The sequence below is a fragment of the Lissotriton vulgaris genome, chromosome 3_1, assembly GCF_964263255.1.
Source record: "Lissotriton vulgaris chromosome 3_1, aLisVul1.2, whole genome shotgun sequence".
NCBI lineage: Eukaryota > Metazoa > Chordata > Amphibia > Caudata > Salamandridae > Lissotriton > Lissotriton vulgaris.
Window position 1 is genome coordinate 2,077,213,646 of NC_141689.1, and position 27,549 is coordinate 2,077,241,194.

At 47.0% G+C, this 27,549-nt stretch overlaps 1 protein-coding gene across 1 annotated transcript in view; it reads left to right on the forward strand.

Annotated features, from left to right (window-relative positions):
- Positions 1 to 1,027: 1,027 nt before the first annotated feature.
- Positions 1,028 to 27,549, forward strand: part of DLC1 (DLC1 Rho GTPase activating protein) — a 1,582,515-nt gene continuing 1,555,993 nt past the window's right edge. Inside the window, exon 1 of the mRNA XM_086962607.1 lies at positions 1,028 to 1,328. The gene's annotated coding sequence lies outside the window, so the exon portion shown is untranslated. The remainder of the gene's footprint in view (positions 1,329 to 27,549) is intronic.

The window sequence follows — 27,549 nt, forward strand, 5'->3', positions numbered from 1 at the left end:
TCTAGCTATACATTTCGTTGTTTTGTCTCATTTTGATATCAAACAGCAGACAGCCTAATAATAAATGTCAAAGCGGTAACTTCTATAAGCTGACTTCAGTGCTGTAGCAACATTTCTGGTTTTAATCAACACCAAATTGCCATCCAAGTTTCCAGTTTGGCCAAGAGACGCTACCGCGGAGGAAGCCAGGGGGAGGACGCAGATAAAGGAGCACGTGGCGGTGGCACAACATTTGACGGTGAGTGGCAGACTTGAGGGTCTGTTCGAGAAATGTGATGCAAGCTCTTTATTCCAACTGGAAATACATGGCACAGGAGTAATTTGTCAGCAGTTTTATAACAAGATCAAGATGGCGTCTGCCTCCAAGCTGCTTCTGTGGCTACAGCACTGAATTAAAGTAACTGGAAGGCAATCAGTGGAGCCAGCAGAACACATGACGATGTTTCTAGCTACTTGAGAAGAGAAAGTGCACTGAATATGACTTTAGCCATGAAACGACGCTGATGACTTAAACTGACGTGTTACACAGGCAGACCTTCCTGGATAGGAAGCAATGCATGTATCACCTTACAACACATGCTGTTGGTGTTTGACAAACACTTAAAAAAGTCAACTCTGAATATTTTATTAATAGCGATTTTACAACCCTAAACAATCGCTCAAAGTGTGGTTGGGTGCTAATCTCTTGGAATGTCAATGAACGTCTTGTAAACCAAGTCAGGCACAGAAGCTCCTGAAGCTTCCAATTTACACGGGGTTTCCTTTTTCCATCATATTTTACACGTTTACTTTTTTCCACCATGCCATATTTCTCTTTTACACACGGTGCACCAAGGCAGGAAATACTTTCCAGGCAATCCAGTTGTTGAGGGGGCCCGTTCGCTCAGCATCATGCCGGGCTCAGACTGGAGGAACGGCTGGGGGCGGGCGGTCGGCCTGACAGCCCTCTGCTTCTTCCAGGCCCCGTCTGTCTCCACAGCTGCACGGGGTGTTTTCCTAGAATCGCCTACTGGGCGACAGTGCCTGGGATTCAGAAATGAGCTCAGCGAGGAAACGTGAGCATTCAGACCGGCTGCATCGACCGGACCGGCGTTTCCGTGGGCAGGCGCTTTCCGGGGGAATTTCTCAGCGCGCCATCTGCTTCTTGAATTGGGGACTGAGACGCGGCCGCCGAGGGCACTTGCTTGTTTGTTTGTTTTGGGAATGGCTGCTTTTGAAGTGGAAGACTCGTTTTTTTTTTACTGGATATAACTCAATACTTTTGGCTCTGAGCTGAAGTGCTTTTGGCTTTCAGTGTCGATAACTACCAGACCAGAGGTACCGTGAAGGTATGTACACATAACAGAAAAATGTCTACCAGAAGTGGAAATTGAAACTTTCCCAAATGCATTTAAAACAAATATTCTCTTTGCACCGATTTCTCAAAAATACTACTCGATTTGAATGAGTTTGAGTATACTTACCAATTTGCTTTCTCTGATGCTTCTTGTGTTGAATTTCCATTTTAATTACCTAATGGAGAACTACTGTCGCCTGATCACTATTTTTCACAGGCTGGGCGAGCCAATTCAATTTCGAGGGTTGTGGCGCCGAAAGCCCCTGGGGGCAATCGTGTAACTGATGAGGCAGGGTCAGAGAGTCTCACCTGGACGTGTGTGGTGCTGTCCATTCCATTCATTAAAGCCAGGCGTAGTGATGAGAGCCCATTGTGAGAATTAAGCACGCGTTTCATGTGCTTACCTTCGGATAACGGACTTTTGTAAAGTCGAGATGCAACGAAAGCGATGACATTGAGTAGTTAAACGAGAAGGACCTGGATAAACAGTAGGGATGTATGGATGGACTCCGTGTTTACGTTTGAGTGGATGAATGGATGGGCATTGGTGGTATGTGTGGGCACGCGGTGGGCAAAGATGAATGATACGTGAGAGATTGGTCGAGGGATGAACAGATGTGGTGTGCACGGATGTGTAAGTGTATAGATGGGCTGCGTGTCAGCCGCTACAGAAGCGGCGCTGACAGTGTCAACCGTGACTTCACTCTTAGGGTAACAGGAGCGAACGGGCACGGGTGGTATGGGTGTGCGAGGGGCAGTCACGGATGAATGAAACGTGGGATTGGTCGAGGGACGAACAGATGTGGAGTGCACGGATGTGTAAGTGTTTAGCTGGTCTGCGTGTCAGCCGCTACAGAAGCGGCGCTGGCGGTGTCAGCCGTGACGTCACTCTTAGGGTAACATACTTTTCAGGAGCGAACGCGCACGGGTGGTATGTGTGCGACTGCGAGGGGCAGTCACGGATGAATGAAACGTGGGATGGGTCGAGGGACGGACGGTTGTTGAGTGCACGACTTTCAATCTCGTTTATCAAATACAACAAGGATGCCCCGTGGATGACTGGCACCACGGAGCACCGGCGATCTTGTGATTTCGCTCTTGGTCAGTGCTGTTGAAGGGCAGTGCCACCAGCAAACAGCCCTACACTCATCAGCGCCGTCCTTTTATTTTTACTTCATAATATTTCAGTCCAGGTCTGATTAGCACTGTTTTACTGGACAGCTTGTTCTGATATGTTCTAATACAATATTAAGTAAAGAATTACAAGTGTAGAGAAGCTACTTTTGGTACTTGCATGCACAGATCAGCACAGGGCACCCAGGGCGCACACAGCATTAGAGCTGCATAGGCGCGGAGGTGTGGGTGTAACTAATTGAAAGTGAATCAACTGAGGTGTTGGCTGCTGCATGGGTGCGACTGTACCTTCCTTACTCTGTGCCCTACCATAAGCCTGGGTCTTTCGGCCACCTCCCAGGCTCGTATCCACATCACCTGCGCCGTCCCACATGTAGCACCCCCATTTAATTACCTATAGCCAGATAAACAGGCCCTTGGCCCTATGTTAGGCCACTGCTTTTCCTGTACTGTGTGGAAGTGAACACTGAAGCAGCAGAACGTAGGGGTAAAGTTATGATTTTGATTGGCAAGTTCTTTGAAAAGACCAGCATGATGCCATAAGTCAAACATGGCCCCGTGTGCCTCGACATTGTGAGTGGTTAGATACGTCACAAGTATCTCACTGTCACAGGTAGCACAAAAGGAGAGGGCAGACTGGACTGATGAGGCTGAAGGACTTGACTGAGACTAGTGAGCCTCTCCACAGTGCGGCGCACATGGAAAAACTGCACAGATTTTACGAAAGCCACCCAAGGTATACATGGAGCTTTGTCTCCAATTTAACCCACCTCCAGGGAGTAGTCATAGACTAACAGTCAGCGAGACCATCAGAGGATGAATACAAATCAGCTTTTTTTAGATCATTTGCCAACGCAAACTATTTATTTGGGCGTAATTTAAACTGTGATTCACCCATGCCAAAGCCTGTATTTAAGTCATTTCTACAAAAGTCAATAAGCACGATTAGTACGGCAAGAGATATGGCTTTAAGTCATCCCAAAGCCTGTAATGGGGTGATCTGTGCGAGTGCGATGGGGAGCAGACCCCGGCCCTATCTCTCATGGAACATCCCACACGGAATTAGAAGGCTAATACTCCTTTTAAGAACTAACTTGCTGCCCTTGAGAGAAGTAACGGGCACTTGGGAAAAAATTCCCAGAGAAGAGAGAATCTGTGAACTTTGTTGTTCCCAAATACAGGATCTTAATCATGTGTTATTTCTGCGCCCAGAACTTCTAAGGGCGAGGCGAATGTTTTTGAGACCCTTTTTTAATAAATGTAATATTTGTTCTGCTCAGGAGGCACGATCTTTTGTGTTGTCCCCTCCAAATGAAATGACTTGTTATAGAATATTTCAATTTTTTAAAACATTTCTGGATATTTATTAAGAATTGTATTTGTCATAAAGTATGTCTTTTATTTTGTATTGGTGTATTTTTGTGGACCTCCGTTGGAGTTCCGTAACAAATAAACTAATTGAATTGAATACATTGCTGGGCTTGGGCCACTCACACTTTTTCTGCCTGCTTAGTTAAAAATTGTGGCTGTGACTCACGTCATTGAAATGAATGAAACACCACCTGAAAAGAACGGACATGGTGTGTTGTGTGGCCAGGTGAGGTTTTATGTATCCCAAGGGGGTAGTTTGGAATTGCTCCTTCCTTGCTTCCTTTGCCCATCACTGGTGGCTTCCCTGCTCTATGTTTTATTTCATAACATCATAACATCAGATATTTATATAACGTGTAACAAATCAAACCAATAGTAACTCATGTGGTGCTGAGAGGAGAACATAAGACAACAACCACTGTACAGATCTTGCATGGTTGAAATTGTTCCATCAGATCTTTTCTAGATCCACCCAACCCCGCTGCTCCATCGGCACGTGCCTACCACCCGCCCACTGAACATCATTCAGAGGATCTAGGCTTTTCATGATAAACTGCGTTTTAATTGATAGTAACCTGTGGCGGAGTGCATGTAATCTCTTCAGTGATGTCTTAACCCCTTCCATGCTCATGACGAGCTCAGCTCGTCATGAGGCACAGTTGCGCTGTGCTGATGACGAGCTGAGCTCGTCATGAATAAAAGCTCGTCATGAATAAAGCAAAATAACAATTTCCAGCACAGGGGAAAAATAACCACATCAGTGATGTGGTTAAATAATGTAATTTGATGTCATCAGCGAACAATTTTATGTCATGAGTGAAGTTAAATATGAGTAGGCATGAGCGGGAAATCCGTTACGCCCGCGGATTTTGCGGATTTTTGGGAAATCCGCAATCCGCGAATTTTGCGGATTTCCCGCAAAATCCGCAAAAAAAAATCCGCGGACGTAACGGGTTCAAAAGTTGACCCCCCACTCATGTAACTATTTTACAATGGCGCCAGCAAGCTGCCAGCGCCGTTGTAAAATAGTTACAAAGTTAGCTTGTACAGGAACCACTAGATAAAACGAAGCAGGTGCTGCTTTATTTTATCTAAGTGCTTCCTGTGCAAGTTAACTTTGTAACTATTTTACAACGGCGCTGGCAGCTTGCTGGCGCCATTGTAAAATAGTTACATCATACAGGCCAACATTTCAGAAGCCTATGTCGCTATTTCTGATAGAGACAATATTTTGTCAAAACATCCGGGTAAGATAGTATGTTTTGTTGATTTAAATCTTTATTCTTTATGTTCTTTTTAAATTTCAGTTAATCACTTCATTTCAGTTAATCACTTCTAATTCAGCACAAATATATATCTACAGTTTATATTTCCCTTAATTCTTGATTTATTGAATTTGGCTTGAAAATTAAACAGGTTTAATTTTCAAGCCAAATTCAATAAATCAAGACATTGTGTTCGCACGGGTTTCTGCAAGTTCGCGAGGGTTTTGTACAATTTTGCAATTTGCAAAATTGTACAAAACCCTCGCGAGCTTGCAGAAACCCGTGCGAACACACAAAAAAAAAAATCAGCAAAATCTGCGGATTTTGCGGATTTTCACAATCCGCAAATTCGCAAATCCGCAAATTCGCGGATTGCCAATCCGCAAAATCCGCCCATGCCTAAATATGAGGTCGTGTGATGTCATAAACAGTGTATGAAAGGAAACTGATAAATATTAGAGGTTTTTCTTTTTTTCTTTGGAACCATAATATTTCATCAAGTGCCTATCACTTTCAGTTTATTACCGATTTCAGTTTATTTCTACCGGATACATAAGGGTTTTCCCAGGACAGCAAGGTATGGAAGGAATGCTTGAATTACTGTCCGGCAATAGTGATCGCTCACTGCTTTCCAGACTTTTATTTTGCATGCACTATCTCTCTCTAAAGACATGCCATATGCGAGCTGGGCTTCATCCTGCTCCAGTGGGATGCAGTCCATACAGAAATGCTATGCAACGTCCAATCCAGACTGGATCATATGCAGCCATAGACCTGTTTTGACCTTCTTAGGACCAATGAATAAGATATAACTTGAGCTCGCAGATACCCATATCTGGGCATACTTGTTGTACTTAGGGTGTTGACTGCAACAACCAACAAAGAAATGGAAGGAATGTTTACATAATCTCAGCCACTGGGAGTCACTCAAGGCCACATTGCAGACCACTATTTTTCGTCCACTATGCCACTCTAGACAGACCCCTGCCATATGTAAATAAGCCTTGGTCCTGCTCAAATAAGACAATCCAGCCCAAATTGAAAGGTAAAGTCTTCTCCACATGGGATCACTAAGATACCCTGTTACCCTGTCTGGTTTTGACCTATTTAGGACTCATCAGTGAAGTATAGCTTGATCCCTCTTGCACAGTGAGCATGGGAACCATATATGTGTTTTCCTGTCACACTTAGGGGCTGCATAGCAATAAACAACAAGGTGATTTATGGAATGATTTAATTAATCACACAGATTGGTTGTTGCATGAGGGCATATTCCAGGCAAAACAGGATGCATTGGATTGCAGCTAAGACTAATTGCCAGTGTACGAAATAATTCTATCTTCCTGTCATTTTTTTGCTATCCCCAGTGTGATGCTCTAAGTGCAATGACTGTGCCAGATGTGGGCCCCATGCCCACTACGCCATAGAACTTAATCTGCATCCTACTGATGAGGTCTTAATTAGCAGAAATCGGTCTGGGGTATCTTGTGTTCCCACTCAGATGTGATTTTCTGTGGTAGAATAGATCAGGACAAAGGCTGTTTTGTATATGGCTGATTCCTGTCTGAGGTGGCACGGCAGGCAATAAAATGGTTGACGGCCAGGAAAATCACCAGTGGCTGAAATTAATTCAAGCAATCCATCAGTCACTTTTCTGTTTTTCTCAGAGCAACGTCTTAAGTGTGAGGGATATGCCTTGATATGACTTCCTTGCCCACTCCGCCCTAGTGACAAGGCCCAAGTAGGCTAAAACTGTGTTCAGGGTTGCTTGTACTCCTTCTCAAATGAGACATGGTCTGGACATTTTAGTTGGACTGAACCTTCTGAAGCAATGCAAAGAGTGAAACTAATCTGGTTTGCTCCTGTGTGAGATCGCAAAAAGAAAAACAATGGGCTGGAAGGAATTAGTCGCGGCTGAGATGAATTCAAGCAACCCAATCAATACTTTTTTAATTTCATCAGGCCTCTCCTATGAATTGGCTCATTTCTAAGACGTTTCATCAGTGTTCTGGAGAAATCAATGTGGGTTTGGTGTGCCTCAGCCCAACTTCCTATTTAGGGGACGTAATGATCAATTGTGGACTTCATGGCCATTCCTGCAAAGGAGCCAGGAGTGGGCTCCTAGTCTGTAGCTGGTGACTTTCCTGAGGCCAAGAGTTTCTTATGAGCAAGGATGTTGCAGCATGCCATGAAGAATTTTCTTTTATGTGATAGAATGATGTTCGTACAAAGATGGGTGGCCTGGACTTTCTGCCCAGGAGATAATTATTTTGCTTTACTGGTGATAATAGGTTGTTTAAGAAATTTTTATTAATGGTGATAATATTTTTGAGAAATCTTTTTCTTAAGTCGCTGTTTCAGTAGATGTCTGCTAAGCTTTGTGCAGGGTAGGAAGACAAAAGTTGTTCTAGGTTGAGACAAGTGGGAGATTTGTATAGATGGATTATGAGAGGACATTTATATCATTGTAGCCCCTCCTTCTATGCACTATCAATGAGATAACAGGGCTTTATGAACTTTCTACTGCAATTTTCTAGGGCTTTATGAACTTTCTCTTTATGGCACAGTACAGCTAGGCATGTGCTGCTCTGTCTTGAATAGGCAACGTACCCTCGATACGCTTCCAGTTGCACATTTCTTGTGCAATGGGGAAGCACGTGACACCTTTCTTTTTTACAGGCACTGAATAGCAGTGCAGCATGGGTATTATTTGCAAAGGATAGGATAGGTTTGCAGAGGGCACTGCATTGTTGCAAACAGGTGATTATTTCAACTAGGGCAGTGATTGAGTTGGCAAGGACAATAAAGTATTTTGTCACCCAGTAAAAACCAATTTTTCTAAAGAGATGCCAATGACTGATTAGCCATTGGGACTCCCACAATCATTTTTTCTGTCCTGCTTCCTCCAACCAGATGCCTGAGGTTGGCTACTACCTTTTACTCTGTTTTGAGGATGATCAAGCCATTCACAAGGTTCATTTCTACCCTCTGGTGGTGGCATCTAACACTTTGAGATCGTGTTAGAGGAGCAGAGCGCGAGATGCATGCAATCCATATAAAATAACATAGTGTATCTCTCTTGTGTTCATGGGTTACAGCATTCTGGTTGTCTATGTGTGTGTGTTCCTAGAGGCTGTGTGCACGAGCTGTGCGCATGCATGCCTGTTTGCTGTTCTGTGTGGGTGGGTGACTATAGGTGTGTGGACCTATGTGTGCATGGATGTGCAATCTGCATGTCTAAGAAGACATGCAGATTGCAAGCACAAAATGCTGCAGCATTGTACATATTTAGTGAATAGCATATATGTATTTTCATGATCCGCTACCACAGGAATCAGACAGTTGTGCAGTGCCCCTCTACTAGGGGCACCACACTTACATTCAGTTTTCCATCTCCCTCTCGCTGAACCAGTGAGGGATGTGGTGAATGCCTGGATTGGCATTGGTCTGGGCTCGAGTTTGGCTTTTGACCCCACTAATAGTAATAGGAACTCCCAAATTGTCCCATGGCAGGCGAGCAACCTATCCAATTCTTTGTTTTCATGGTTCCAAGCTTTTTTAATTAAAGTTTTACAGCAAAAATATACCTCACCTACATCCAATAGGCAGGTGAGGGGGAGACCTATGTTCGGGGGGTATCAACTCAGGAGAGAACCAGTGGGACAGAAGGAAGAAAAGGGAGGAAGGGGGGTTGGAGGGAAGCGTAAGAGAGAGGACGAGTGCAGGTAAAGGATAACGTGCAAATATCTCTAATGTGGACGAGTTCTTGATAGGAGCAGCAGCGGCTCCTCCTCAATGGCAGAGGAGTGTCGCCCCACTGCCTGGCTGAGAGCCTGCAAATGCACAACAAAATGATGCTCTTGCATCATTTTATTTTGCATTTCCCAGCTCTTAGCCAGCGCCTTTGGGAGGGGCGGGACTGAGGCTTTGGAGGGGGGAGGAGGATTGCTACATGGCATGCACTCCATTCACCAAGTGCTCATGTGTGTTTGGCCAGTCGTCTCAGACCAACCAAACCACACTTGCTCAATGCAGCCGGGCTGGAGAAACCCCCACAGACAGGGTCGGATTGGGATCACAATTTGGCCCGGGCACTGACGAAAAAAGTGGCCCACGTTCAAGGGGCGTGGCATACATTTAAGGGGCGTGGTGTACAGTTAAGGGGCGTGGCCCACATTCAAGGGGCGTGCCGTTTCATGAAACACTATTTGGTTATTCTTTGAGGTCTAATTCGTAGAGAAATATTTAGTAAATTAAGCCTTTTAAAGCTTACAGAGCAAGTAACATTGGTAAAGACTAGGATCACTGCAGTTCTGAAAACTGAATACTTACTTGCAGTCTTAACGCCATGCACAATGTCGTTAGATACTCTTTCCCAACCAGCTATGTCCTAGACTCTAATCATCACATAAATCAGAAATCTAGTACAAAGTCAAGGAGAAAGGGTAAGACTGGAATCTCTGGGAACAGAACATGTAATAACAAAAGTAAGAATTCACAAATGAGGAAAAGGCAGTCTGGGGTGTAAAGAATGCTGAAAAAATGTATCTGTGCAATCTAGTCATACATGTATTTCACAGCCAGCAGGTGATGTCTATATACAAAAAACACAGTTTTATTCATATCTGTTGCTTCCTTCAAGTCTGGGACATGAGAAGACTGAGGATTACTCAATTAACCATGAAAATGATAGAAAATCTGCAAAAAGGAATTCTAACCTGAACATGCTAGAAAAGTGAATTCTTCTGCACAGAGAAAGAAGTGCCAAGTTTGCAAATTTTGCTTAGGCCTCGAACAAGGCTTAGCTTAGAATGCGGCTAAATAGCCCTCTTTTGAGAAAGCACATTACACAAAGTCTTAGACATGTCCTGAAATCAACACACAAACATGTTGCCACATTAGAGTGCAGTCAGACCTACACACTACAAACAAAAACTTACCAAAACTTGCTAATTCATATTTTTGGCATATAGAGAAATATGCCCCTTGTGCGCATTTTGGATGAGGCCTCTAAAATAAAGTTACATTTTTAACTGGCACACAAATGAATCAGTAAATTGTGCAAAGAAATGGTAAACAAAATGGTTCCTACCTGTTCCTTCTTGCTTCAGAGGAAGGGATCGTCTAGCAACACATTGCATTTCTGGGTGCTGGATGTGGCAAGTCAAATAAACCTTTCAGGAAGACCTACTGCAGTGAGTCTAGTGCAGTATTTTCTGGATTCGGTGGGACGACGATTGAGGCACACTAGATGTAGCTTTGAGTACTGCTTTACTCAGCCTACTTTGGTCAGCCCTGTGGAGAGTGTGATGCAAAGGGGATTAGATGGCCCCTCTTGAGTTAGATCTTGGCAGTGTGGTGCATCTGGTTAGAAGAGTAACCAAATAGAAAAGGCAGGGTGAACACTCTGTAGTTCTGTATGGGAGGTTCAGGACTAGGGTGACCAACTGGCATGGGTGCAAATTCAGGATGGGGAGTGTAAAAATTCAGGACAAAGGGTCAAAATTCAGGACAAAACTTCTGGACAAAAGGTAAGTTTTACAGACCCATCAGAGGAGGTTGCGCATTATTATGTAAGTAAGTAAATAGACAACCATTAAAGCACTAGTCAAAATAAGTTTATATCAGGTTGAACCAATCGTGTACTTCACGGTTTTTTCAGTATGCACGCAGCTTTGATCAACTGTGCAGGTCTTTTTGTGATATTTCATATGATTATAATCTATATATATGGTTACAGCACTGGGTTGTCTAGTCTGATATTTTGTTTACAATTCATGGTTCTGAGCAAGCATGTTTGGTGAGAGAAATGGTCGGGAAGATCTGCTTGGATAGTCATTGTGATATGTAAAGTGGCAAACATAAGATGCCGCTAATCCAGATCCAAACATATTCAACCATTTGCAAACCTATCCATCATGTATTCTTCCACCCATCATTTCACTCATCCATCCCTCCATGCACCCTTTTACTCATCCATCCATTATCCACCCATTCATCCACTCTTCCTCCCATCCATCCACTCATCCATCCATTTACCCTTTCACCCATCCAGCCACCCTTTCACTTACTCACCCATCCACCCAGTCACTCATCCTTCCACACATTCACCCTTTCAGTCATCCACACATCCATCCTCACTTTTTCTCTCCATCCACCCGTTCACCCAATCCATCCCTTCACTCATCCATCTAGCCATTTTCCCTCTCACCCATCCAGCCATCCTTTCACTTTCTTATCCATCCACCCAGTCACTCATCCTTCCACCTATTCACCCTTTCAGTCATCCATCCTCCCTTTCTCTCTCCATCGACCCTTTCACTTAGCCATCCATCCTTCCTTCCATCCACCCAACTATCCATCTACTCATCCACTCATGCATCCATCCATTGACCCTATCACTCATCCATCCTTTCAATCCTCCATCCATCTTTTCTCTCATCCATCCTTTCACTCCTTCACTCATCTATCCAATCTTTTGCCCATGCACCCTCCCTTTCACTCACTCATCCATCCTTACGGCCACCCTTTCACACATCTGTTCATCCATTCACTCTTTCACTTATCAATTAATCAATCCATCCATCATTTCACTCATCTATCCACCCATTCTCTCTCATCATCCATCCATTCACCCTTTCATTCATCCATTCACTCTTTCACTGATCCATCCAGCCATCCCTTCACTTACTCTCTCGCCCACCTTTTCACAATAATTGTGAGCTGAGCCTTTGTCCGCAGAGTTGCAGACAGAATAGACTCATCAGGAACTCACCCCTCGCTGTAGTTCCTAAAGCAAAGGGAGGGGTTCAAGATGCCCCTGCACATAGTCAATCTGAAACCTTGGAAGTCATGAGTCATGCATGATGCACAGTGCCAGGCCCTGAGGTGTCTGCGACATGGTGTTGTTTCCAGGGCTTTAAGTGGGATGACAAAACTGAGGGGTCTCTCCAAAGGGGGTGTTCAATGTAATTAAGGGCGTAGCTTAAAACACCTAAGCTACAAATCTGTGCTTAGCATAGTGTGCCACCCAACTGGTATTTTGCTGCTTCTGTCATTGCGTTCAGATATATAATACAGCAAGTACCATTTGGCAGTTTTATATAGTGTAAATTTAGGCCAAGACAAAGGCTATTTGAGTTCTATTCATGAGTACCAATTACAGTACACATGATCTGATTTTTTATTTAAGGGCCTGGGCGAGGAAGTGATCTGCCCAGAATCACAGGTTGTTGAGCAGACGCTGGGACTCAAACTTGAATCCCCATCTCTGCAACTCTGGCGTTAGTCCACCTATGCCTATGCACAGACAAGGAATGAAAGTGGGAGGATACTGTTCTTGCGCAGGACACATGGCCAAGGTGACAATGTCCTACATGCTGAGCAACTGAAAAACCAGCAGGGCCCTTTCCATCACAAAATTATTCGAGCCCTCCAGCACAAGAGCACCTGAAAAGCAGCGAAGCCCCTGCTATTACTAACATACTCAGCCCTCCTCAGACCTTCAGCTCAGGAGCACATGAACAGCAGTGAGGCCCCTGCAATTTGTAAATTAATCAGCACAAAACACAGCTGCTGGATCATCCACAGTAGCCAGGGGGGGGCGGCCTAAGGTGAAGATTGTGCGGTTTCAAAACATCACCTGGCCCCCACAGCCAGACCCATTCTTCCTCGCCCACTGTGCCCTGAATGTGAGGGGCTGTGGGCGAGGTGTTAAGACTAACACTGTTTCCCCGTGTGTGGGCCCCAGGGGGGCCAAGGTGAAAATGGCTCAAAAGGCCTGAGCAACACCTGGCCCCCAGGGAGGCCGATTCTTGTAAACAATCACCCCTCCCCAGCCCGGCCTCAGCGCGATTGCTTTGCAGGGCAGGGGGTGCAGTAGAGGCCACAGCTGATAATCGCTGTATGGCCGCACAGTAAAGAGCTTTCATTTCTGTCTCTATCTCCGTACACTCTGTGGGCCGTTTTTATTCTCCCCTTTCCCAGTCGACAGAGAGCAGACAGCAGAGAGCACTCTCTGTGGACTGGGAAAGGGGAGAAAAAAACGGCCCACAGAGGGCACTGAAACATCGGCCCTTCGGCCGATGCCCGATTGCCCGCAGTGCCAATCCGCCTCTGCCCATAGACTCCCTCGCCTGAGTAGGGCATCTTTCTAGCCCACTCAGGCCGATCCCAACGCTGCTCTGCAGCACAGGGAGTGGATAGGAGTCTGCACCAGGGGATGCTGGGACCGAGGGAGAGGAGAGGTGGCGCGACGCTGTAGACGGCTGGAAGAGGCTAAAGGTATGTTTAAAATCATTTTTTTATTTCTTACACCCCCTCCCACCACCCTGCGCTGCCTCCACCCGCCTCACTACCCTTTATTTGTGGCAGCCGCCACTGGATAAGAATAGGAGGGAGTCACCTGCAGGTGGGAGGGAGTTCCCTTGCAGTCACGTAGCAGAGAGGGGAGACTCAGATGCTCTGAGTTAAAGAACCCGCAGGTAGCAGGTGCAAGTAAGTTCTCTGAAGCTCTGCGCTAGGGATCATACACAAGGTGCCCACGTTCTGTCAAACTGCAGCAAGATGGACTCTATAACTGTATTGGAGCTTTTCCCATCCCCAATAAATCCGACAGTTTGTGTAGCCAGTCTCTGTGGGTCAGTATGTTATCTATGCCCCAGTGGGTCAGGATCACTTGTTTTGCTGCACAGAGGCCAAGCGTGATGGCCTTTCCTTTTCGGGATTGCAGTGGGTAGGTCTGAACATTGGGTAGGTTTGGGAGGTTTCATAAAAAAGCCATAGATATCATAGAGAAGCAGTTTGTCACTAGCATGGGTGACCATCCATTTTTCAAACAGTGTTAGTTTACGACTAGCATGAGGGTAGACCTGGGGTAGTCCAACCCAATGTCAGACTGCTGTGTACTATCATTCTTCCAGAGCTAAAAAGCCATAGGAATCTTGCAGTTGGGCAAAGGTCCGTAGGCCTGTTTGGTCAAATAAGTCACCCAGTCTCTTGCAGCCTACCTCCTGCTAGGCCTAGTAGTCTTTTCCAGATTGAGCTGGTGGGAAGTCAGGGTTGCCAGTAAATGGTGTGAGTGGAGATACTGGTGAGGAGAGTTCCTTCTTGACAAACACTGTATCCCAGGCTGCCAAGGTGGTTCGTACAACAGGGGAGATGTATACCAGAGGCGGTCTGTATTTCCTGGAGAGCCAGGGTATCATCCAGATGTCGATACCAGCCACTGCCTGGTCCTAAAAACACAATGCTTCTCTATAAGAGATATGGCCCAATCAACCATGTAGCAGAGTTGGGCAGTGTTGGTTAAGTTCGGGATCTCGAGGCCACCATCTGCGATTGTCACATATGCCCTTGTCCTTGCAATTTTTTGGTCGCTTTCCCTTCCAATATGAAGCACTTGATACATTGCTGGAGTGTATGCAGGGTATGGGAGAGGGTTGGAGAAATAGGGTCTGCCTGACATAGAGGATTTGGGGTGACAGTGTCAATTTTACCACTGCCAACCTCCCCATCCTGCACAGGACTCCGTCCAGTTGTCCTGGTCTGCAGTTCTGAACGTGCTGTGTTCAGCAAGTCTACACAATTACACTCCACCATCTTGTTTAGGTAGGGACAGATCTTAAGTCTGAGGATTGACACCCATTGTGTAGAACATAGGAAGGGGTGGGAGAGTTCCAGCTGTTCTGTGTCGTGGAGTGGGACTTTGAGATTTAGAATTTGGGAGTTTTGAAGATTATCTTTGAAACCAGAGACTCCTCTGAAGGCCATCAGGTCCTGTAGGAGCACTGAATAGAGTTATGGGGGTCCATGAGAGTCATCATAACATCATATGACTATAAGGCCAGTTTATGAGGCTGGCCCCCATAGTGATGCCCGCAATTTGCTGATTTTTCCTGATACCTTCAGCCAACTGTTCCATATACATGGCAAAAGGAGCAAAATGGGGCAACTCTGCTGAATTCCTCTGTGGATTGTAAATGGCCAGGAGAGGGTGCTACTGACCCTGACTCGGACGGTGAGTTGTCTGTAGCTACTCCTTATTCATGTCTGGAACTGTGGTCTTATACCCATCTTGGCTACTACCCTGTACTGAAACGGCCAATGGACCCGGTCAAATGCCTTCTCTGTGTCAAAGGAGACCAATAGCGCAGAATTGGGGGCCCTTGAGACTTTATCTATCACGTGTAATAAACTCCTGGTGCTGTCGCTACGAGTCCACTCTGGAAAAAACTCTGTTTGCTCTGGCTTAATAAGGCCCTGCATATATGGATTAAGTCTGGCTGCTGGTCAAGATTTTTGCATCAACATTAAGGAGTAAGATGGGACAGTATGCCAAACACTGAGTCTGGACATTCCTGGGTTTAGGATTATTGTGAGAACTGCCTCACTCATGGTGGCAGGAAGTGTGCCAGAATCTCCAAAAGAGTTGTACAGTCTTTCAATGAGTTGGGTCAACCCCCAGTTGGTCCTGTAAAAGGTGGCAGTGAAGCACGTGGCCCCTGGGGCTTTACCTGGTTGCAGCTTAAACTATTGTTGCAAGGACTTCCTCAGCTATTATGTCAGTGTTGAGTAAGGGAACATCTTGGGGTGGTATGGTAGTGAAGTTGACAGCACCAAGGTAATCCGTGATCTCAGCCGGGTCGGCCACTTTGGGAGAATAGAGCATTTCAAAGAACTGTGTAAAAGCATGAGTGATCCCGTCATCAGAAGTTAGGGCTGGTCCTCCTTCCACCCAAAACTCTAAGATTCCATCTTTTTGGGTTTGGCTTGCAGTTGGCATGCTTTGAGTCTCCCCGCTTTATTGCCACCAGTGTTCTATTTTTCCCTGGTCTACAGCAGTGCGTTTTCTCCCTTGTTAATATCCAGGGCTTTGAGTTTTTGAAGGAGGGTTAGCTTTCGCATGAGCTTGTGAGCACCCATGTGTTGGTGTGCCACTTCTAAGGCATGCACTCTTTCTTCTAGATCTGCTTTCTTACCTCTTCAAGCTTTATTGAGGTGAGCTGAGATGGCTTGGAAATGGGCTGGAAGTATGTCTTCAGAGTCTCCTACAGGAGACATATTAGAATGTCCGGAGTGTCGTTGAATTGAAGATACTGTGAAAGTGCTGCAGTTAAATCTTTGAGGGTAGAGTCATGGGTGAGCAGCTTGTCATTTAAACAGGATGGTATGCGAGGTGCTAGCAATGAGTGGACCGTAAAGGTGATCCATTTAGGTGTGTGGTCAGAGAGCATGGCCATGCTTACGTAAATTTGAATAGTTGCTTTGCACATGCATTGAAGTTAGGAAGTAGTCAAATCTGGCATATGTCTGGTGAGCGAAGGAGAAAAAGGTGTAAGCTCATGCTACCGGATGACATGTCCGCCATATATCCATGAGACCCACCTGCTGTAGTCAAACAACCCCTTTGGTAGAGAGCGCTCCAGTACATCCCAGTTTTTGGGTCAAGCAGTCTAGTTGGGATACGCACAGGGCAGATGCACATTGTGAATGGACTGATAGTCGAATGGGTTGGGCCGGTAATAGGAAAGTCTCAAACTGGGAAATAGAGGAGCCAGAATTGCCACAGTGTAAAGGAGGGAGATGATCTTAGCAACCAACATAATGGAGTTAATTCAGAGGGAACTGCCCACCCTCCACGGGCGTCTGCGCAGTGCCAGAACTGAGGCTGTTGAGCACACACTGTAACGTTTCCCAATCCTGGGCAGCTCTGGAAAAGTGTTAGCAGTCATGCGTATCTCTGCTGAATGGCCCTAAGCTTTTGGCGGACTCTGCTTTTGCAGCTGGTGGTAGGGCTCAGAGCAACCTCTTCTGGATTCAGCATCGGTGGCACTCAGGCCTCCCTTTGAAGAGATGCAACTGGGCATCCTGCTCTATGGGTGCGATTGAGAAGGATGTCTGTTGCTGTAAGGTGATGGAGGAGTTGGTTGAAGAGGCGAAGAATCAGGACATCAAAATTTCCATTCTCTGCATTAAAGGGGATGACCTTAATTCTGATATTGGATTGGGACATGTGGTTTTCTTGGTCCTCCAGTTGTGAGCGCAGAACAAGTTTCTGTTCCTGTATATCCAGATTCCCACCTGCTGTTGTCGAGCTCTTCTTCTCTGGCATCTCCACTACTCTAGGGTGGCTGGGCATTAGCCTAAGTCTACCACCTCACTCCGAACCTCCTTCATGTCTGCCCTCATTTTATCCCTCAAGGCAATTAAGTGATCCTGTAGTTTGTCAATGAGGGTCTCAAGGAAGGAGAAGGTGCCTCAGGAGGCTCCTGCTCTGTGGGTGGCTGAGGAGGGATTAGGGCAGCTTAAGTCTGAAGGCCCCATATCAGGCACTGGGCCCAGTCTTCTCGTTGCAACCTTATTCAGCATATCTTTCACGGTGCTGCCATTACAATGACTGCATGGTGTTTTGGGTTGGAGCCATGGCTATAAAGTAGAAGTTGGAGAGTGTGGGGGCGAGGATACACCATGGGGTACTGCCAGCAGGTAGGCAGTGTATCTCAGTTCATCCCCCCCCAGATGCAGCAGCCCCTTTACACTAGTTATCAGGATACGGGTGGGCCCAGTACTCCCCAGAGTCAACGCCAAGCCTCTTGCCAAAATCAGTGGGCACTCCGTCAGTCTGAACTTACTCTCCTGGTGGTCCTGCTCAGGGAACTGTAGGAGGCTTCTGGTGCAGACTGCGACTGGCAGCACTTGCAGCCCTCGCAGCATGGAGAGAATGGGGCCTTCAAGTCACTCCAATGCTCTCTGATGAGGCCGCTGCATGGGCTATGCTGTCGACCTACTGGGAGGACAAGCGTGCAGCTAAGCCTCCCCGACTGCTGATGGGGGCTTCTGAGGGATTCTTAGCTGTGGCTGCTGTGGTCTTTGCTGTTGAGGCTGCAGGGGTGGCCTGGCCCTGGTGTGATAGATCACTTTATATCGCTGCTCCCCCAGACTAAACCACTCTGGGTTCTGAACCTGCAGTACAGCCAGGCCAGAGTACCCCGCATCATGGTGGCTGCCATCTTGGAAATGGGGCCTGCGTCTCCCCCCCCCACACACTGCCCATGTAGTGAGTCTTGGAGAGCTCCACAACTCGTGTGCAAGCTGCCAGAAATATTGGGGCAGCGGCTCGAGTACTTTGGCGTGGTGGCACCACAGAGCATGGCAGGAAGATCCTACGTGGTCACCATCTTAGACACTCCTCCCTCAATCTTTTGTTTTTAATTGAGCTCAGTTACTTATTATTTGTTTTCCAATATAACTGTAGGATTACAAATACCAAAAAACTAAAATAAACAGCATTTGTCAAGCTACTAATGTCAGATGTGAAAGAACTTGAAAAACAACCCTTATTACATAAATGTGGAATGCAGCATTTTAAAAACCAACAGCACAATTCTATTTATTAGTATTTCTGCAGGGCTAGAGAGCAACAAAGTGCTGTATGCAGCAATAATGCTGAAAAATAATTTAAATCGGGAAAAGAGTTGACATGATAGATTTGGCACCACCAATGAAATGGGGAACAGACAGTGACCTCCTGTTAAAATATTCAGGTCTTGAGACATATTTTTCACAATCTAATGAAGGCTTCTCCAAACAGCTCTCGTAAGGTACTGCTATCTCCCCAACTACCTGTAAGTAGCTCTCCTGTGTTTTGGCCTACCTTTTAAATTAGATGGTTCTGCCTGGTTGGATTCACATATGTATCCCAAAATTGAAAAGCGTGTCTTGTAGATGAAAATGAGTGTACTTTTAGAACTCATAAGCTGATGTTTGAAGAACCATGGTTGAATTTCCAAAATGCATTTAAATGTATTATTAAAGTGAATATTCATGAGGCGTTGAGGAAACCTATTACTAATATTATTACATTTGTGTCAGAGTCATAGCAGCTAGAAGCATGAAGCGGTGGTGTTTGAAATTGGTAAAGCCTCCTTTATATAACTGCTGGCAACCCTACCTTATGAACGGAGGGAATCAATTCTTGTAAGTGTGCATGTGGTGGCCATCAATGTAATTTTGTCTGATGTGGTCACTATTAGCACACTAATTTTTTAGTATCTCAATATGATTTTCATTGAACACATTACTCATTACAGAAAAGTTTGTAGATCCCTGATCAAATGTGTTCTGTTGTAGTAGAGCAAATTATGCATGTGTGCGAGCTAGACAGTCTCAGATGTTCCGTTATAGGTTCTAACATATTCCCAACACATCTCCACAACCACACAGTTAATAAAAAATGTCCCCTTCTGTAGTAGAACATTATTTACTCGCTCAGTAGATTATACTCGCCAGACCACCGTATATTAATCTTTTTTTTACTAAGGTGTACTTAGAAACTTAACAATGTTTATAAATCTGCACCCATGATTTGGTTGTGTGATCCTCTAGTATTTTTTCTAAATAACAAAACTAGGGCTCAGGGATGCTGTGTACTTCTGTTTTATTTGGACCACACAAATCTAGCAAAAATGTATAGTGTCTTTGGAACATTTATAGTCAATAAGTGACTGGAGAAGTAGCTGGGTTTTGGGAAAATTGTAATGTTCTTTTCTTTAAAGTGATGTATGTTTAGCACTTTCCTAAAATGGAGCAGGGTTGGGTCGGTCCTGACAGATTCAGGGATGGACTTCCATATCCTGCTTGCATTGATTAAGTCGGCCGGTTGCCTTCTTCCTTACTTTCCTGCGCATCTTTGACTCCAGGCTGTTGGTGTCCTAGCAGCAGGTGTGCCTAGAGACACCAGAGTTTATGAGTTTACCAGCCGGAAGTTCAGAGATGTTGGCCATGATGCCTTTATATACAATGCAGTTTATTTTGAAGATAGTGTGTGCTGGAATAGGAGCCCATGAAATACCATCAATATGAGTATGATATCACATTTCTTCAGGCCTTGTATGAGGCATGCTGTGGTGTATAGGGTGCCCTTAAAACAGGCCAGTGAGGAGCCTGTTAAGCTATGGCGCAGGGTGTTGTCACCATCCAGATGAAAGAGGTTTTGAACAGATGCTCTAAGGTTGCTTTCTGTTGGCAACTAGTTTGCTCTCTAGAATAGAGAGAGTTGGTACCAGACTGTCTCCATCTTCTGGGGAAACGTGTTCCTTTTGGAATAGGTTGGTGTCTAGAGTGAATCCAATTAACTTTGCTTTGCGTGGAAGTTGGCGTTTCAATCTGTCCAGGTTTTTGTTACTCAGCAAGGTTTGGACAAATTGTTGCTTCTTGTTTATGGTAAATAACAGGAACTCCATTGTGGTGGGTTTGGGTTCCAGATACCTGCTGGATTTCCAGGTCTGGATGTAGGGCAGGCAGTGCTTGAAGCGTTGGATGTCTGGCACAGATGAGAGCTTCAAGTAGAGTTGTGTATTGATGCTGTTATGAGGGCATAAAGTCCCTACGTACGTGGAACGCTGAGGCATTCAGCAGGTGATGGGGAATCTTCTGTGATGGGTACATGCCCATTTGAATGAAGGTGTGTCAGATAGGTAAGAAGAGGGCCAGAGAAGGAAGTTTGCACTGAATCCCATTGCTAAGTGTTCAGGGTGTGAATAAGGATGTGTGCATCGATGGTGTAGAGGGCAGCTGAGAGAACAAGCAGTTCCATAAGGGATGGGTCATCTTTATGTGTGGTCAGGAGAGCATTCTCTATTATTGGTAACTACTTCCATGCTGCAGCATGATCTGATGCCAGATTTGAATCTGTGTGGGAGAAGGTCGGTGTTTATTTGTTGAGTTGAGCTGAGACTGCTTTTATGATAGTCTTACCAACGATGGGTATGCAAGTGACGCACCTGTACTTTGCAGGGCGTGAACGTTCAGTGCTGGCTTCCATAAGGTCTGGCATAATGATGCATATTCTCAAATAATGTATGGCTGATTTATAATACTCATTTGAATACATCACTGTTATCATTAGTGATGTGAAAAAAGGCCAAATTGGTATAGTAGCAAGAAATGTAGGTCAGTGGGGGGCGGAGCTTGCCGGCGTCCATGAAAGACGTGTGAGCGCTGAGCTCCTCGCCTAAGCCCCGATAAAATTCGCCAAAATTATCCTTAAGGCGCCCAACTAGCCCTAAAACTTGGTGAGAACTTCCCTACTACACTCCGGAGCAGTTTGAGACCCTTTTCCGCTGAAAAACAGTACTATTGGCGCGTTGCTGGTGCGGGGAGTTCGCTGAGGCGGACCAGGCCGACATCCACGGACTAGCCTACGGCGGCGCCCGGGCTACGTCACGCTACGTGCGGCGAAGAAGACTAAGGAGGAGCCGGCAGGGCGGACTTGCCGCCGAAAACGAATTGATACGCCGCGCTGGTGCGACCCATCCTTCGGAGTACGTGTGGCAACTTGGTGACCGAGACGGTCGCGGAAAAGGTGACTTGCATGGTACCGCCGACACAGCGACGCTGAGCACGCGGAACAGCGGTCGGACGCTGGACTTACTTGGGGGAGATGCCTGCAGACTAGCGCCGATTAGCGAGTGTGGGACTGTGCAAGAAGGAGGCAGCCCCCATTACGGGAGGCTGGAAGTGCGCTGACCCTGGCTCGGTGGAGCGTCATTGCAACTCGGTCTAACATTGCGATCCTTTGAAGGTGTGGTGGAGAGGGAGTGCCTTTGCAGTGGAACTGCTGTGCGGCTTATGGTCGGGGCCCGCACTTATAAGATTGTCCCGCGCACAGCCGCCATTTTGGGCCCTTTTCTTGCTTCGTAGCGAACTGCTACTTGGAGCTTGTCGACCACATAGGACTGCGTGCCGACACTGGTTCGCCCTTGCCGTGCACTGTAGTTTGCAACGTTGTGGACTTTGATGACTAGCAGGAACAACATGGGGAAAGGCGACAGGACTCAAGCCAAACTATCGTTTGATCAGCGCAGAGCGAAGGGGCCTGACGCGACGGCCCCGGAGGCATCACCGCGAGGCGCTGCCCCAGACGGCTCCTTGTGCGCAGATATCCGTGAAATGCTGGTATCGATGGAAAAGGGTCTCCAGGAAAGCATGGCATCGATTGGTACTAAGCTTGACGCCCTGACGTATAGCATGGATCGCATGTCGGAGCGTGTCGACAAGCATGCGGAAAGACTCGACATGGCGGAAAGACGACTGACGGAGGCGGAGGAGGCACAATCGGACTGGGATAAAGATCGCAAGCAGTTTGGCAGACTCCTGCAGGTCATTCTCGACAAGACTGAGGATTTGGAGGCACGTTCACGGCGCTCCAACGTCCGCATCACAGGGGTGGCGGAGACCACTCAGACTGGCAAAATGGAGCTGTTTGTTGAGAAACTACTGAGAGCACTACTAGGGGATGACGTCTTTTCCCCTATGTTTATAGTGGAAAGAGCCCACCGCTCCTTGGGACCGAAACCACAACCGGGAGCGCTTGCACGGCCGATTATAGCGAAACTACTGAACTACCGCGACAGAGATCTGGCGCTACGTTTGGCCAGAGAAAAAGGGAACCTACAATACGAGGGCATGAACATTTTGCTATACCCGGACTTCACGGCAAAAGTGCAAGAGGAAAGGAAACGTTTTGCTCCGTACAAAAAACAGCTGCTCGATCTCGGACTAGACTACGCGATGCAGTATCCCACGAAACTTCGAATCAAAAGACAGGGGCACTCACATTTCTTTACTGACCCCAAGGAGCTGCAGAGGTCGCTGAAGGAGTGGGCTAAAGAACGAAGGAATAGTCCGAGAAGTCAACGGGAGGACGCTGCTACCTCATCACACCTGGAGGATCAGGAATAAGTGGCAAGTCCCTGCTGGGTCACTCCAGTTTGTTAACTTTGGAGAGATATCCCTCTCCGGGGAAGTGAACCTTAGGTAGGGTTCCCTCGCTGAAACAGTGTTCTACAGCGGATACTTGAGTCCGGAGGGGGCATGCAAGACCACTGAGAAACTATTGCTGGGTGAGACCTTTCTGGTTTATATATGAACGGTTCTGAGTATGTAATTCTGTGACTATTACTGTGCCGTTGGTGCGGGGTTGTGATGTGGAGGGCACGGATTCCCGAATTCTACTTCTTTCACCTACGTGAGAGAACTGAGGTCCAAGATGACTCTGATGTTGCGGAGCAGCCCCCCTCCCTCCTTGGGTCTGTTTGCTCTCCCCCATTGCATCTTCCACTTATCCACTTGTGGTTGACTGGTGAAGTGGTATTGCTCAGCGCACCGTGGAGAAGTGGGCCCCCCTGCGGCGGGGGATTGAGTAGAGTTGGGAGTACTGCTCACTTGAATATGCTGGTTATAGCCTACACGTGAGGGAATCAACCTATCTGACAGTGGATCAAGGTCTACAACGGGCGCCGAATGCTGGTAGAGGGCAAGGTGAGGGAGTACTTCAGCATTGCAGTATCGGACTTGTGTTTAACTGCTGTTTGGCTGGGAACGTCTGCCCCTGCGCTTTCGGCCTCAGGCTCTGGTTAGGGCCACTTAAGGGATTGTTGGGTCGTTCTGTTCATAGGAGAGATGGGGGTGGTAGTGGAAACTGTCTGACCTGGTTGGGGGTTGTCGGCTGTGGGTGGGGGGGTGGGTGTTGCTATCTGATCAGGTTGGGAATGGTCAACTGGGGCAGTTGGGATGTTTTGTTGCCTGCTACAACTATGTGTCTGGGATCCAATGTGCACGAAATTACCAAACAGACTGTGATGAGATGGCTGATATTGAGGTCTTAGGGTTGGACGGTAGCCCCAACCTTGTGAGAGTGTTGACATGGAATGTCAGAGGGTTGAACGACTATTGCAAGACACCGAATTGATATTGCTCTCCTGCAAGAAACGCACCTTCCCCTCACTAGTAAAATGTTGACAGCTAGAGGCCTAGGGGGTAATTGTGCTGTAGCGGGCTTTACTACTCATTACAGGGGGGTGGTTACGTGGGTCCATCCCAAATCACAGCTGGTGTTGACACAGTTAGCCGCTGACCCGGAGGGTCGGTATCTCCTTGCACGTTATACGAGGAAAGGACACGATTTAGTGGTTGTGAATGTTTATGGTCCCAATTATGACACCGCTGAATTTTACTCCTCTCTGGCGGACATGTGCAGACAGTATGTTGGTTCGAGATTGTTGTGGGGGGGTGATTTCAATTTTTTGCTAAGTCCGGAACTGGATAGGTCAGCTGGGACGGCCCGCTGCCCAGCGGCATCTGCCGTACTTGTGCAGACAGAGCTGATTAAGCTGGACATGGTAGATATATGGCGACATAGACACCCCGGGAGGGGAGGGTACACACATTACTCGGCCTACTATGATATACACACGAGGATTGATTATTGGTTCGCCTCTCACTCCCTTCTCAACTCAGTGAAGGGATGTGTGATACTGCCCCGCACTTTGTCGGACCACTCACCATTACTGCTGCTCCTGGACGCCCCAGCTAGGAGAATTCCCCCATTCACCTGGAGGTTTCCCCCCTACTCATTGTTGGACGAGGTCTTCAGAGGGGAGTTAGCAGAGGACATAGACACATTTTTTGAGAACAATGTGGGGTCGGTGGATAGTTTTCAAACGGTGTGGGACACCTTTAAATTGTATATCCGGGGCATGACGATGGCTAAACATTCCGGGGTGCTTAGATCCATACGGCAACGGCTGAAACACCTCGAGTCACAACTGTCTGAGTTAGAACGACAATTTAGACACACATCGAATACCGACACTGAAGAACAGATCAAAAAACTGATTATAGAATTTTATGAGGAAGCGGATAGAGAGGTTCAACACATGGGGAAATATGCCACGGCACGCACCTATGGGGAGAGGGATCGGCCTGGATCACTGCTGGCTAGACTAATGCGCAACAACAGGCGGCCGCTAGTGGTTGAGGAGTTGGTTACATCCAAGGGAGAGGTGGTCACGGAGGAAAGCGACATTCTTGCAGAGTTCCAGGATTACTATGCTAGGCTCTATCAGTCAAGGTCTGGACAGCTTGAGGAGGAAATTGACGACTATCTCAGTTATATCAATATGCCCTTCCTGGCTAATTTCCAGAGGGAATTTTTAATGATGCCCATACAGAAAGATGAGATTCTAGAGGCGCTGAAGGGGATGAGATCAGGCAGTGCTCCAGGTGCAGACGGGCTTACGGTAGCCTTTTACAAGGCTTTCAAAGATAAGCTTATTCCGCACTTGATGTCCCTCTTTGATGATATTTGCCAACAGGGTAGTATGCCGAAGTCTATGAGGGAGGCTCTCCTTATCACAATACCAAAACCAGGGAAACCCCCCAATGAATGTGGATCATACAGACCGCTCTCCCTGATAAATGTTGATGCCAAATTGTATGCAAAGGTCTTGGCCGCACAACTTGCTATACTGGTCCCGGAGCTGGTTGCCCCAGAACAAGCTGGGTTTGTTCCTGCGAGGAACCTGACATATAATATCCGCACGGTGCTAGGCACCATACAGCATGTGAAGCAAGACAATAAGGCGGTGGCTATATTTTTAGACATGGAGAAAGCCTTCGATTCTGTTGAATGGCCCTTCATGCTAAGAGTCCTAAGGAGACACGGGTTGGGTGAACCTTTCTTACAGATGCTGGGGGCCCTATACTGTAAACCATCGGCTAGGCTGAAACTAGGGGACACGGTCACTTCCCCGATAGTGATAAGCAGAGCTACCAGACAGGGTTGCCCCCTTTCCCCTCTCTTGTATGCACAATGGTGGCAGAACCACTGGCGTGCGCGATCAGAGAATACCATGGGTTCGAAGGGATCAATTTCCCTACCTACAAGATTGGCATATCTACGTATGCGGATGATACCCTACTGTATGTTAGGGAACCGGAAGTGAACCTGGCATCTGTATTAAGGGAGGTGGTGAGATTCGGTGCACTGTCTGGCCTACAAGTCAATTGGGACAAATCAGTAGCACGTCCCCTGATGCCGGTGACTCACCCGTTTGACTCGGAGTACCCGTTACAGTGGACCACGGATTCCATAAGATATCTGGGGATACGGTTGCACACTGACCCCGAGATACTAGTGCGCGAGAACTACGGGGTGGCGTATGATAAACTTGTGGACGACGTGGAGGTGTGGTGTAAGCTACCTCTGTCCCTGATGGGAAGGATAGCGATAATGAAGATGGTGGTGCTCCCCAGGTTCCTCTTCCTATTTACTAACATCCCTGTGGTACTGTCCAGAGCCTTCTTCCTGCAACTCACGCAGACACTTATCAGACTTGCGTGGGGAGGTAAACAACCCAGAGTCCAATGGCAGACATTAATGCTCCCCTATGAACTGGGAGGTCTGGGAGCACCGGACATGGAGCAGTATTACAGAATAGCGCAGGCGGCACACCTTCACACCTGGATCCATGGGAATCCTGATATTCCGCATATGAAGTTAGAGCGTCTGTTCGCAGACCCTATCCCTCTACCAGCCACGATATGTCATCCCGTGGACCGCAGAACTGGGATATTGGACTCCATAACGTCTACGAATCATGCATGGCATGAGCTGATCCGTGCGCGGGACAGTGAAATACTGTATTCACCTCTCATGCATGTAGAGTGGGCAATATGGCTTACCCCACTGACTGAAAAAGGGGTGCTTAAGGCACTACATGAACTAGGCATAGACAAGATGGGGGATCTATTCCTTAATGGGACAGTGAAGACTCTCCAACAAGTACTGTAGTCTCAGACGGGGAAGACGTTGCTGCACAGCTTTCAATTCCACAGGGTGCGTAGTGCACTGCAGGAGCTGCTTGGTCCAGAACTGGCTGAACCCCCAGAGGTGCTGGAACTCACTTATGTGATTAAAAACCCATCGTCCAGCAAACTGGTCACAAATCTTAAGAAGCTGGGGGACCAACACAAGAAACACCTGATCTCCAAAGCTAGACTTGCTTGGCAGAGTGACTTACAGATGACGATTTCTGATGAGATGTGGCATTATTGCTGCACCTACACCAGGAAGGTGTCGCTCAATAGCCGACACAGACTGATACATTTCAAATACTTGCAGCGTATCTATTACATGCCGGAGAGGTTGCACAGGTACGGACTGAGGAGTTCAGCGGAATGCGAGCGCTGCCACCTCCCGTGGGCGGAATACATCCACATGGCGTGGTCTTGCCCTGGGATCCATAAATTTTGGCAGGGGGTTTTCTCTGAACTAGGACTGATATTGGGTGTAGACATCCCACCCTGCCCGGCCTTGGCTCTGCTGGGTTATTCCAAGACGCTGCCAGTGGCCCTGAGGCGCCTGGCGGATATAGCCTTGCTGACCGCTAAACGCCTAGTCGCTATATGCTGGATGAGGGGGCCGATACAGACCAAGAAACGGTGGGCGTCAGACTTGCTGTACTGCTGCACACAGTCTGAGACGTACAGTGAATTGGTACCTCCGAAAAATCGACCCAAGAATTTCTGGGGGCTATACAGGACCTATCTAAGCGCCAAAGACAGCGAGGATGCTGAACCTGAACTAGAGAGGGAGGAGAT